We start from the raw sequence: 13,974 nt of genomic DNA on the forward strand, positions 1-13,974 counted from the left end.
CCCAGCTTCCCCACTGTGAATTACTATTTTCCCCCTTTGAATTAAATAATTATTACATTTGCTTTGAGCAGTGTTCCCCCCCCAAATATTGTATTGTCAACATTTTTCCATGAAATTAGTATTAATAATTTTTAATACTGTGTAATATTCTCTTGTATTAGTATACCATTATATGTGTGTATATGTATTCCTATCTATATTACTTCTACAAATGTACTATCACTATTGAGGATAGGGTGTAGGGTGTTCAACATATATGTATATATTTAATTTTATTTATTTATTTTGAGAGAGAAGGAGAGAGAAAGGGAGAGAGAGAGAGAGAGGGAGAGGGAGAGAGAAAGGGAGAGGGGGAGGGACAGAGGGAGAGAGAGAGAGAGAGAGAGGGAGAGAGGGAGGGAGGGAGGGGGAGAGAGAGAGAGAGAGAGAGAGAGAGAGAGAGAGAGAGAGAGAGAATCTCTAGCAGGCTCTGCACTGTCAGCACACAGCCTGACACAGGGCTCGAACTCATGAACCATGAGGTCATGACTCAAGCCAAAATCAAGAGTTGGACGCTGAACCAACTGAGCCACCAAAGGACCCCTCAACATATTTTTAATATTGACACTACCTGTGTTTCTCATTTTAAAGCAAACATGTTTTTAATTTTAATTTTTCTGTATAAAGTGACACAGTTACATAAAGACACTAAAATGTAATTAATTGACTATAAAACTATGTTTCCAAGAACTGTTAAAAGAAGCTTTTTTAAGTTATCAGGTGTATGAAACATTACAGATGATGTAAATGCTTGAATGATCAATTTTGCCATTGAAATAGGTCCTCCAAAATATTAGGGAGATTCATTTAGAAAACATCAGGGGATAAATTCTTAATTCAAAGAAAAAAATAAACCTGTACCAACTTATCATTATGAGGAAGGTATACCACCAGCCCTCTAATTACATCTTACAATTATACAAATGTTGCAATATGTAGGAATTTTGTAGATTAAGGTTATGTTATGGGGGAATCTCTTGTGAAGGCTCATCATCACCGGAATCAGAAAGCAATTGTAGGGGCGCCTGGGTGGCTCAGTCGGTTGAGCGTCCGACTTCGGCTCAGGTCATGATCTTGAGGTCCGTGAGTTTGAGCCCCGCGTCGGGCTCTGGGCTGACAGCTCAGAGCCTGGAGCCTGTTTCAGATTCTGTGTCTCCCTCTCTCTCTGACCCTCCCCCATTCATGCTCTGTTTCTCTCTGTCTCAAAAATAAATAAACGTTAAAAAAAATTAAAAAAAAAAAAAGAAAGCAATTGTACGCACCCACTTCTAGATGTTCCTGCGCTGGCTCACAACACAGCTGGGAGCTTTTCGTCTCCTCTCTGCGACTGCTGCTAAGTTAGTAGCTATGGCTACAGGCTACATACTAAATGAAATGGTTTTATGTCAGGGGTTAAGTATCAAAATTTTTAGAAACAAAGCAAATTTCAGGACTTTCTTTATGTAGATCACTGTGCACTAACAAGTTTTTTTTTGTCTAAAATAACAAAGGGACACATGAAAATTGGGTATTTCATTAAAGGATATAAAGATTTATGTATGAAAAATAACATTCAGTTTATGTAAATAGGGAGGTAATATAAAGGAGATGAATGATAAGATTATTATTTTGAATTTTGGAATGCTAATTAGGATTTGGAATATTAAGTGTTCCTTTTATGCATAATGCTTTCATTTTTTTTCCTTGCATTTTTTCATAAGTGTAATATACACACTTAAACCAGGGCATTTATACGTGGGATGGGGCGCCTGGGTGGCTCAGTTCAATTCTTGATCTCAGGGCTGTGAGTTCTAGCCCTGCATTGGGCTTCACGCGGGGCATGAAGCCTACTTAAAAAAATAAAAATAAATAAAAATACATATATACATAAGTACATACGTACATACATACGTATATACCAGGGCATTTATACATGTGAAGTAGTATGATTCACAATGATTTTTAGTAGGTAAAAGAACAAGAAGGCAATGAAAAGTATATATTTAGAGGGATATCCTTAGTTTGTATTTTCTGGAAACCAAAGCATGAGAGAAGCCTCAAATGATTACAAGTAAATATTTCAGGTCTGTATTTAAACTGGTAGTAAACTTTCATCTAATATGATTTCAGATACTGAACTGAACTTATCCGTAACATACAAGCTTTCTTCATCTATGCTTCCTGTGACTGCCCAGTGAAGAGTAATGTCTCCTTGGAAATCTGACAGTGAAACTACAACGTGAAGGGTTTTTCAAAGTATTGGACCATCCAAACTTCCCAAACCAGATAGTTTTTTTTCCCTAATAAATGAAATAAAATTTCAACTGCAGTATTAGTCCTTTAACGTTTCTGATAAGAAAAACATCTTGCTCTGAAATATAAATTGCGTGTTTCAATTGCTGGTGGTTGCCTTAAGGAGGGCACCACTGTTTAAAGTCAAATTAATTTAGATTCGGATATATACTGCATCTAACCATAATCCCCAAATTATTTGATAGATATTCACTTTCTATAATTTTATTACCTTGCAGGACATTTATTAAATTTGCAGTTTTTCTCTCTGTGTAATTCTAAGTTTCATTTTAAAAGGCCATCATTAATTTGAGATGATCATAAATATTTTGGGTTAATTCAAAGTTAAACGAGCCACTGGAGTATAAATAATATATAGATCTTATTCTTCTCCCTGTACTTATTTAATCCATTTTTTTTTTTTCAACGTTTTTTATTTATTTTTGGGACAGAGAGAGACAGAGTATGAACGGGGGAGGGGCAGAGAGAGAGGGAGACACAGAATCGGAAACAGGCTCCAGGCTCCGAGCCATCAGCCCAGAGCCTGACGCGGGGCTCGAACTCACAGACCGCGAGATCGTGACCTGGCTGAAGTCGGACGCTTAACCGACTGCGCCACCCAGGCGCCCCCTTATTTAATCCATTTTTAAATAAATAATATTCCTTTCCCATATCCATATTTGATAAAGTGTCTAAAAAGTAAAATTAACAAGAGATATATACAGTATAATTACCATTCAATTTCATTTGCTTGAGGTAAAAATATTTAAAAATTCAGTAATGGACTTTAATTATTATTGCTCTTAAATTTCCCTAAGAATATGAAATAATAATAGTGTTGGAGAAGTTCCTGCCTCCTATATTAATGATATAGGTAGATCCTTTTGCCAGTTTTACTCTTGGAATGGTAATAGTTCTCAGGAGACCAGTCTAATACAACCAAGGCACATGTATGCAAGGCTGGGCTTTCATAAGCTGCTGGGGGCAAATGTCATCATTAATACATTTAAGATCCACCCTGTGCAGTGGTATGCATCCTTTAAACAGGTCAAACTCCAATGAGTTTGTGTAATGTTTCATAAAACAGCATCCATTTGTAAGTAATCACTTTGACATTTATAAATATTTGTTGTTTACTTTTCTGGGGGGCAGTGGACTGAAATCCTAAAATAGTGCCAATACTTTTTCACCTATTGTTAAAAAATAATTTGTTGTTGTTTCTTGTGTGTCTCCCACCTAGATTATAAGCTCTTCAAGACATTATATTCCACTTCATTATTCTTTTCTTTAGCCTCCCAAGTCCCTAAGAGAACACTTGAAATTCATTAAGATTTGTTTAACAAATGAGTGAATGAATTGAATCTTCAAGAAAACTTAACACATAAATATATCCCAATATGGTATTGGACATCCTTATACTAAAAAACATTATTTGTTGCTTATCTTAAAATTTAACTGGGTGTGCTATACTTCTCTTTGCTAAATTTGGCAACCCTACAGATAATTAGCCCTGGAATATGTGCGACTGTAGTCCTGACTAACAAATCTTAAAAGCAACATACTAAAGGATCAATCTGTGTCCAAGCAAGTTAACTGTATCTCAGAGAAAAAAGCTCAAGATGTCTATGGGGATACAAAATATACCCAATACCCAACAAGGTAAAATATATGATGTCTGACATCTAATTGAAAATTGCTATGAATTCAAAGGAATGGGAAATATGGGGAGAAAAATGAAGTTGAAACTAGTGCATGAGGGCAAAGATGTAAGGATTAGCAGACAAGGACATCGAAGTTATTTACAATGTATTATACATGAAAGAACTAGAGGAAAGTTTGAATATGTTAAGTAGAGCATCTAAGGCCTAAAAAAGACTCAAATCAAACTGATAGAGATGAACAGTAAAATACTTGAGATGCAAAACTGTACGTTGGATTAACAGCAGAACAGACATTGCAGAAGAAAAGATTAGTGAACTCGGAAATGTACAATAGAAACCACCCAACATGAAACACATAGATAAAAACAAGCAAATGAACGGAGAACATCACTGAGCTGTACAGCTTCAAGCAGCTTAAATATGTGTAAATGGAGTCCTTGAAGGGGGCAATGGGAATAAAAAAACTAAATATTAAGAAGGACTGAATATAGGTGGAGATTTTAATAGATCATACAGAAGAATTTCTAATATACTCACTGGTTTAGGAGACAGTATGTTTCCTGGATTTGTTAGAAGAAAACACTTAAAAACAGACTCAAGTTCCACGGATGGTTAGACCTAATGACCTTTAACTACTACAACATGATTTCTTATTGTTTCCATGGTAGACATTTTACCCATGGCTTTGGATTTGGGTGAAACATAATTCCTATGTCCCCAAATGACTTTCTCCAGGCCTCTGGGTGTATTTCGCTGTGATTGTCTCCAACTAAATATTCCACATCACCTTAAACTCAACACGCTGCCAACTAAACTTGTCATTTTCTCCAATAAACCTCTACGCTTATTATATATTTTACATCTCAGTGAACAGCATTGCTATCTCACCAAGTTTTGAGGCTTGTTATTTTAGACAAGTCCTTCTCCAGGTTCCCACCACCATCCAACTAGTCACAAAGACTTGCAAGGTCATCTTTGAAGGAGCTCTAGATTCCACCCTCTTTTCTCCTTACCAGCTGCCACCACGCCACCTTGGTTTGTCATTCTCCCTTTCTCTGTTGCCACAGTGTCACCTCCGTGCGGCATGGTCATGCTTCACCTTAGCTGGGCCTTTGAACGAGCTCTTCTCCTTGCTTGAAATGCCTCATTTTCTACCTTGCTAATTCTCTTCTATTTTTCACAATTCTCACACCAACATTCCCTCCTGCAACACCTCCTTTACTCACAGCCGAACACAATCCCTAGTCCACAAGGTCATAGCATACAAACTTATAGCACGGCTCTTTTCTCAGTGTGATTTTTTTTCAGCTTCATTTACATATAACTGACAGATAAAATTGTTTATATTTAAAGTGTGCAACGTGAAGTTCTGATAGGATTGCACTGAATCTGTAGATCGTTTTAGGCATTCTGGACATCTTAGCAATATTAATTCTTCCCATCTATGAACACACAATGTTTTTGTTTATTTGCATGTTCTTCACTTTTTTTCATCAATGTTTAATAGCTTTCAGCATACAGATCTTTTACCTTCTTGGTTAAACTTATTCCTAACTATTTCGTTCTTTTAGAGGAGCTTTTAAATTGGGTTGCTTTCTTCATTTCCTCTTTTTTGTTTTTGGATAGTTCATTGTTAGTGCACAGAAATGCAACTGATCATTGTACATGTTGACTTTATATCCTGCAACTTTGTTGAAATTGTTTATGAATTCCAATAGATGAGGGTTGAAAAATTCTACCATTTGCTGACATCACTCACCTGTGCCTATCCCATTTAATTTTGATTTTTGTATCTGTACCCTACTTTAGGCAGTGACTTTCTCTGGAGAAGGGACAGCATTTCTCCTTCTTACCTTTAGGGCTGAGTACAAGTGCCTAAGTGATAATCATTGTGAAATGAAGATTACAGAATCCCAAGATTACATATTTCTGTTCTTGTAAATTTAGCTTTTAGGGTGACATTCTACTCTCAATTTATTAGAATGATGCTAGATATACAATCTTCTGAACAGTTCAGTCAATGTGTTTTCTTTTATCTCATGAGAAAGCGGATGAGTTCACATTTTAATTATTTAATTCAGGAATTTTCTGTGATCATAGATAGGGTTCTAATACACATACACTGCAGCAAGTGCATGTGCAAGAATCCTCAATTAATATCGAGCATAACTAGAGATATCAAAGCACTGTTAAATTCATCTGACAGTGCCTAGGTGGGCTTTAAAAAAATCTTAAATCTTAAAATCTTAAATCTTAAATCTTAGGTGGGCGCCTGGGTGGCTCAGTTGTTTAAGCTTCTGACTTCAGCTCAGGTCGTGATCTCATGGATCAGCCCCACATCTGGCTCTGTGCTGACAGCTCAGAGCCCGGAGCCTGCTTCAGATTCTGTGTCTCCCTCTCTCTCTGCCCCTCCCCAGCTTGCACTCTGTCTCTCTCTTTCTCAAAAATAAACATTAAAAAAAAATCCTTAAACTGGCATTACCAACTAATAGCCCTCCTTTTTTATTTTAAGGCACAAAGACACAAATAAGGTAATACATGATTCTCTTTAATTAGCAGAGTATACAATAAATTGAAACAAAGTTTCTGCAATGTTCTGTTTGCTTGTTTTTATTCCATGGTTTGTATTCAAACTGCAATGCCTCTAGTCCAATTCAAGAGAACATTCTCTGATAACAAATGGCCACAACTGCCTTTGTCCACCCTAGATCTTGTGATATAGTATACTAAAGTGGGAAGTAAAGAAAACTCAGGGCTATTTCTATTCCATTAGAAATATTTTGCTACTTGCACTATATTTTTCAGAATTGACTGCAATACTTTGATCTTATTTGGGGAAAAATCCTGTCTTGAAGTAAATTGTAGAGTGTGAATTAAACTCCCCCACCCCCAGCACTCCCATGATGTTGATTCTCATTCTCTTTTAAGTACAACTCTTGGTCGTCTGCAAGTTAATATTTAAATCTTACCTCTCAATGTTTAATTAATGCTCCATCTTTAATATTTTAAGTGACATTGAGATAAAGTTAAAAGCTCCGGGGGTCTTTTGTAATCAAGTGCCTTTACTTCCAAGAACAACATTTATTTTATCTAATGAAATGCAAGTCTCTGTAGCAATAAAATATTGTGAGAATTCTACTAATTTCCCAAGGAAATTTATCCTGCTCTCTGTAGTTTTTATTAATAACCATGGAATTTTTATAAAACATGTTTCAGTATCTATGTATTGATGTCATCAGATGGTTTTTGATTGTATTGCTGTGGCAAAATGTGCTAAACAATTTCTGACATTGTACCAGTCTTGCAGACCTGATATGGAACCTGAATAATATATTTTTGCATCTTCTTGGGTCTCTCTGCTAATATTTATTTCTTATATCTGCAAATCTACTCTTTTTTAATTTAAATTTTAGTTTGTTAACATACAGTGCAATATTGGTTTCAGGTAGAACTCAGTGATTCATCCCTTACATACAACACCCAGTGCTCATCACAACAGTATGCTTCTTAATCCCCATCACCTATCTAGCCCATCTCCCACCCACCTTCCTCCATCAACCCTCAGTTTGTTCTCTATAGTCAAGACTCTCTTGTGGTTTGTTTCCCTCTCTTGTCTTCCCCCCTTCCCCTATGTTCAACTGTTTCTTTTTTTCTTGAATTCCACATATAAATGAAATCATATGGTATTTGTCTTTCTGATTGACTTATTCAGCTTAGCATAATATATTCTAGCTCCACCCATGTCATTGCAAATGGCAAGGTTTCATTCTTTTTAATGGCTAAGTAATATTCCATTACATATATACATATACATATACATATACATATACATATACATATACATATACATACATGCCTTCTTTATCCATTCTTCAGTCAGTGGACATTTGAACTCTCTCCATAGTTTGGCTATTGTTGATAATGCTGCTATAAACATCAGAGCGCACATATCCCTTCAAATCTATTTTTGTATCCTTTGGGCAAACACCTAATAATGCAATTACTGGATTGTACAGTAGTTCTATTTTTCATTTTTTGAGGAATCTCTATCTCTCCAGAGTGGCTGCACTGGTTTACATTCCCACCAGAAGTGCAAGAGGATTCCTCTTTCTCTGCTTCCACGCCAACACATGTTTCTTGTGCATATCTACTCTTAATTAAATCAGATTGGGTTTTGCTATTACTTTTGTCACGCTTTGGATATGCTTATGTTATTCATAAAACAAATTAGTGTGTGTGTGTGTGTTTTTTTATTTCCATGGCCTAGAATATTATAAATAATATTGGAAATATCTGTTCTTTAAGACACAGGAAAATTTGTTTATCCATTTGCTCCTGATACCCTTTTCAGTGACAGAGCCCTACAACAACTTTCCTAATTTTGTCAGTGGTAAGTGACTTGTCACCTCCTATTTTCTTGATTTAATTTTGGAAATTTGTATTTTGCAAAGAAATTATGTTTCTTCTAACTTTTCAAATTTACCCCTACCTACTTCACTAAGTATTTGCCCATAATCAGCATACTTTTTCTATATTTATTCGTCTGATTCCCATTTAATCTCTGATCTTGTCAGTGCGAATATCTTTGTGCTTCGGTAATGCTGGCATGGAGTTAATCTATGTTAGTAATCTTTTCAAAGTATCAATTGAAGATCTAGGTTTTCAAGTAGCTTTTGTTTCACATTTCATTTTACATCAGCTATATCTTTATTAATTTCCTATCCTAGTTTCTCTTTGTTTTTTAAATTGTTCTTTTAATTTCTTAAGAATTTAATCTTCTTATTTTTCTCTTTATTTTCTACAAATTAAGATATTTAGGCTATGTAGCTTCTTTTATTCTTTTATTTTTTAAAATAGAACTAAACTAATTTTTTTTCATGTTTATTTTTTTAGAGAGAGAGAAAGAGAGAGAGCGGCAGAGAGAGAAGGGGACACAGGATCCTAAGGAAGCTCTGTGCTGAGGGCAGAGAGCCCAATGTGGGGCTCGAATTCATGAACAATGAGATCAAGACCTGAGCCAAAGCTGGATGCTAAACCGACTGAGCCTATACAGGTGCTCCTATACCTCCTTTTAAATACAGTTTCTCCCTGGTATCATAGGTTATGGTATGAAGAACTTTTCTTTTTCATTTTTCTTTAAAATAACCTTTTTCTTGAAAATTAATGTTTATAATACACTGTTTTACTTCATTTATAGTTTTTTTTATATCATTTATAAATGTTTACTGTTTTTCAATAGAAAAAGTATAGACTTTAGCAAGTATCATTGGTCCATTTGCCCTCTTGTTCATATCCTTTTATCCTATTTAAGTTATAGTCACAGACCTGTATCTGCTCTCGAATCTACTGCATTTTATGTAATAGTAAACACTGCTAACACGTACCGTACTTATTTTATCCTGGGTTCTCCCTCTAATTCAGTCCTTTCATATTCCCGTGATTCACAAAATAACACTGGGGGGGGGGGGAGGTGGGGAGGAGGGGTGCTATTCTTACTTCACTTCCAGGTGAATAAACTGAGGTGCTGAATTGTTCAATAGATTTTTCAAATCGTACCATTAGTCAGGGTTGGAGCTGCGACACAAATCTATGTAGGCTGGTGCCAGGAAATAAGCCTCCTATGAAACTCAAATATTTAAAAAATTGTCAGAAAGCACACGCTAATTTGTGGAAATGGAGGTAAGAAATGTCTTCTTTTTGGCTTTTTGTCTTGAAATTTTTAATTTAGTATAGAGTGGTGATGTTAATGACTTCCTTTCCTAGCGTCTCAGCTGGGATGTATTGTGAATGGCCCATTTCGACTTTCTTTGCACTTCTCTCGGTATGTACCAATTAATCTGCAGCTTATACTGTCCTAACCAACTGAAGGGCTGTTATTGCATTATGTAATACCCGGAAGGGCCAGCTCTGAGGGTAAGCATCCTCCACCTAAGATACATAGACAGAAATTATTCCAGTCCTAAATAAGGGGGGTGTCCCTGGTTTTTACTCTTCTCACCCTAGCACGTCACCCTTCTCAGCTTGAATCACAGGCCTGCTCGCACGCGCTCCGAGTGCTGCTTTGGTGAATGAGGGTCCAGATCTGACCTCGCTGGCATCCAGGCTTTCGTAACTTTAAGTTCCTTACGGTCATTCACTTTCAAAGCTTTATGTACTTGTGAGCGTGTTGTTTATATCAGAGAAACATAAATCATTCGGCTTTATAAATGCCATGAACTTTAAATGTGGAATCCAGTCTCAAATACAATTTTATTTTTTCATTCCTTCTCCATTATTTAGAAAGCTACTCTTGATCCTGGAGATTTCTCTTCAAGTGCAGAATTTACTTGGCTTAAGAATTCCTTTTTATCAGAAGTGATGCTTTTATCCACTTAATAGGTCAAAGAGTTAGAGTTCAAGCTTAAAAGGACAGGAATATATTCTACTACTATATAGCTAAATGACTACTGAGAGTTACTTCAGAAAAGACATTAGAGTTCCTTTTTTGTACAAAGTTCTGATGTACATTTTTTCCTCATTTTCCCATGCAGTGAATGTCCAACCTTCTCTGACCTGCTCCGCGAATCAACAGATTGGGTTTTGTGGACCACATTAACACAGCTCCCTTGCCTGGGATTCCTGTAGGATTTGGCCACAAGGATATACTGGCAGAGGTTGGCATGCATTGGAAAAGAGGTATCAGAGTATTTATTCCTAATAGTTGCCTTAAGGCCAAACAAATCCCACGGCTCCTATCAGATGGCCCACTCAGATCTTGCTGAAACCAAGTAAGTATCCTTCTGTTTGCCCATTCAGTACTAGGTCACAGCTTCTCATGTGGCTAGCCTTGGGATGCTTCATGTCATTGGTTTCTCTTACCCCCTTTTATACTTTTATGATATAATCACTGCATTTAACTGTTGTGCGTCACTAATTTTGTGTTGACATATACTTTTAGCTGGAGCCCTCAGTGATAAAATAATGAATACTAAGAATAACCCTAAGTGGGTAGGGTGGGAATCACAAAGTTGGAATTTGGGGATTGGGCTGCACAAATAATCGGTGAGCATTGGCACGTGTGTGACTTAGTCGCCGGGACGCAGGAGACAGTGTTCGTATGTCACGTGATAGTGTCAAGAATTACTCAAATTGCTCAAAGTGTGGATGGCATGGGGTGGAGTGTGGGTGGAGGCAACCAACGGAAAGATAATGTGCTGGGCAGCTTTTATTATAAGGTAATGGTATTACCACAGAGCAGTATGGTGCCACACATCTCATGGCTCTAGAAAGAGCATAAAGAGAGGAGAAAAATGACGTTTTCAAACCTCCCTGCACACGGAAGGAAACAGGAAACAACAAAAGAAAAAGCAGAAGTCTTCTGTGGCAGCTTATTGTTTATGCGTAGCTGCAGGGAAGTAATGTTGGGGGTCCAGGCTCAGGGCCCCACCAATGCTGTTACAGAGCTTCAGTACTAATTCTTGTACAAGGTCACCAGGCCTCTAAGGTAAAGGTATTAGGAGCCTTGATGGGTCAAACGTGGAAACCTAAATCATGATATGGGGAAAGTAGGAAGAAACTGAAAACTCTGAACTCCCCGAGTTCTCAAGTTCTCCTTGCTATGGAGAAAGCCAGGTACCATCCTCCTTCAGTGCCTCTGCCCTCTACCATCCCTGATGGAAAAACAACAGATCACACAATTTTCGATGATTCCATTTGGACAGGAGTTTCCTGAAAGCATAGCACTTGTTTCTGGGCTAAATCCACCCTGCCCTCCACACTATATTACCTCTGTGGACACCAGGATTGTCCCGATCTATAGGATCTAGCAAGGAAGGAGGTACCTTATGCACTGAAATAGGTTCAGGATCTTGCCAATTAAGAGGCTTATACATATTGATGAGTATAGATTCTAAAAGCATTATATTAAGTACGATGAAATTTAATATTAAAACAACTGGGTTCATTGACGCAAGACTCAACATTTTATTTCTGATATCTGGCAGCATCTCTAACAGCTTGCATGGATCATTCATTGAAGAGACGTTTCAGAAAGATTCCTAACTTCCTTTCCCCTTTATTTAAATTTGTTTCATATTCCTTGTATCAGGGAGACACCTACCACTGACACAGACTTTGGCATGCACTGTATACTCAAGGTTGAAGTAAAATGCAAGGTACAATATTAATTCTTTGCAGCATCTTATGATCCGTTGCATCTATTTGAAGTATTTTACATTCATGTATGTTATTAAGATTACACCGTTAATCTCTTGGAAACAAAGCAAAGACTATTGCCTGCTAATTGTTTAAAATCCCTGCAACCTAACATCTTTCATAAACAACATAGGCCATAAATATTGGTTAGTCGATTGGTTATTTTGAATCTAATTCCCAAATTCCCCGATTGTATATGTACCTGGATTACCTTAATTTTTCTGCCACTATTGACATAAATTTATCAAGAATAGTGTCTAGCCCCAACACATTTACAGCCTGTAAAGAGAAAATACATATACATAAATCAGTATTATGAGACAGCATCCCTAAAAGCCAAATCACAAGGCAGACAATAAGTGTATGGGAGTTTGACAAGGGAAACATCACTAAAAATGGTGGTCATAACCTTCATTGCAATGTGGGAATTGGTTTGGCTTTGAGGGAAAGGCAGGCGTAGATAAGGAGAAAGGTTATTTAAGGAAGAACAATTTTGAAGGCTTGGACACATATGGAACATCGTTTCAATGTTTGCTAAAAGACCAGTTCGGAAGCATGGAGATTTCTTGGAGGAGACTAACAGTAGTTTAGAAAATTACTTGTGACTCCATCAAAAGAGAGTTCTGAGAATCTACTTGAACAGTTTTAACTATATTTTGTAGGTAATAATACAGCATGCAATCCTAGAGCTGAATATTGGCATTTGCAAGGAGGAGTTTTAGGAAGACATCTGTGGCAGTGGTGTTGAGGATGAACTGAAGATGATCAGCTGGGTGCAGAAGAGAAGAAAAGGGTAGAAATGGGGGCAAGAGACAGGAAGGCTGGGCGACGCTGGTGAGAGTGGAATTTCCCTCCCTGGACTCCCTGAGAAAGGACACTGCGTGATGGTGACAGACAATGACTGTTGTCTGTCCTCAGAATAGCAAACTTTTGCCTACCTCTGTACTTCCAAAGTTTTAGGGAGTGAGATAAACCAAATTTAGGTTGCCAACATTTGTGAAATGTTAAGAATTGTCAGAACTCCATGGGACCATTAAGAGTTCTCTAATTTTGTGGATGGAGACATATATGGCACCAACTGTGGGCAGAGGAGATATTGTACCATCATCCAGGTGGCTGGTGGTCCACGAAGAAGACTTGGTTAGAGTGGAGTAGTTAGTTAAAGGAATGATTGAGAGGTTGGAAGGATATGAGGGGGGATTTAATGGGTGCGGATCTTGCATGGTAAGTAGGAAAGTGTGGGAAGTTGCAAAGAAGTTAAAAATGAGAGATCAAAATATAACTGGAGTGGAGGTAGGAGGAAGGAGGGGGTGGGTATTGACAGGTTTCTCTCACAGCTTCGTGCTCTGAGCTAATTACATCTCAACTCTTGGCATTAAATTTAGTGCAATAAATTTTAATTGGTAGGCAAACCCCTGAGTCCATTTTTTCAAAGTGTTGGTTTTTAGCTATGCTAAATGTCTAATATATGAAATGCTTATCGCCTTAAAATAGCCAACTTAATGTGTGCAGCACGGGCTTAAGATTTCTTTTTTAATTTGAGCTGAAAAAAAATAATAATAACTCTCAGAGGTTACAGAGATTAAACAGCAGACTTGCTTTTAAAAAATGTAAATGCTTTAGATTTTTGCTTTTTTTCTACTCTTATCTATGACACACTACCAAATGCAATATAGTGAACTGAAATGTCATTTAAAAATTTTCCATTACCTGGAAGAAAAAAAAAACCTGAATTTCATAATTTGATGAGCCAAACTCACACTGCACATTACTTAGAAGCAAATGAAATTCTATATGATATGTCAGGTTT

At 37.0% G+C, this 13,974-nt stretch overlaps 1 long non-coding RNA gene across 1 annotated transcript in view; it reads left to right on the forward strand.

Moving 5' to 3' along the window:
* LOC131489937 (uncharacterized) overlaps positions 1-2,347 on the forward strand; it is a 34,767-nt gene extending 32,420 nt beyond the window's left edge. The window contains exon 2 of the long non-coding RNA XR_009250836.1: positions 2,149-2,347. This is a non-coding gene — a long non-coding RNA (uncharacterized LOC131489937). The remainder of the gene's footprint in view (positions 1-2,148) is intronic.
* Positions 2,348-13,974: the final 11,627 nt, after the last annotated feature.

This window comes from Neofelis nebulosa, chromosome 11 (genome assembly GCF_028018385.1).
Source record: "Neofelis nebulosa isolate mNeoNeb1 chromosome 11, mNeoNeb1.pri, whole genome shotgun sequence".
Classification (NCBI taxonomy): Eukaryota; Metazoa; Chordata; class Mammalia; order Carnivora; family Felidae; genus Neofelis; species Neofelis nebulosa.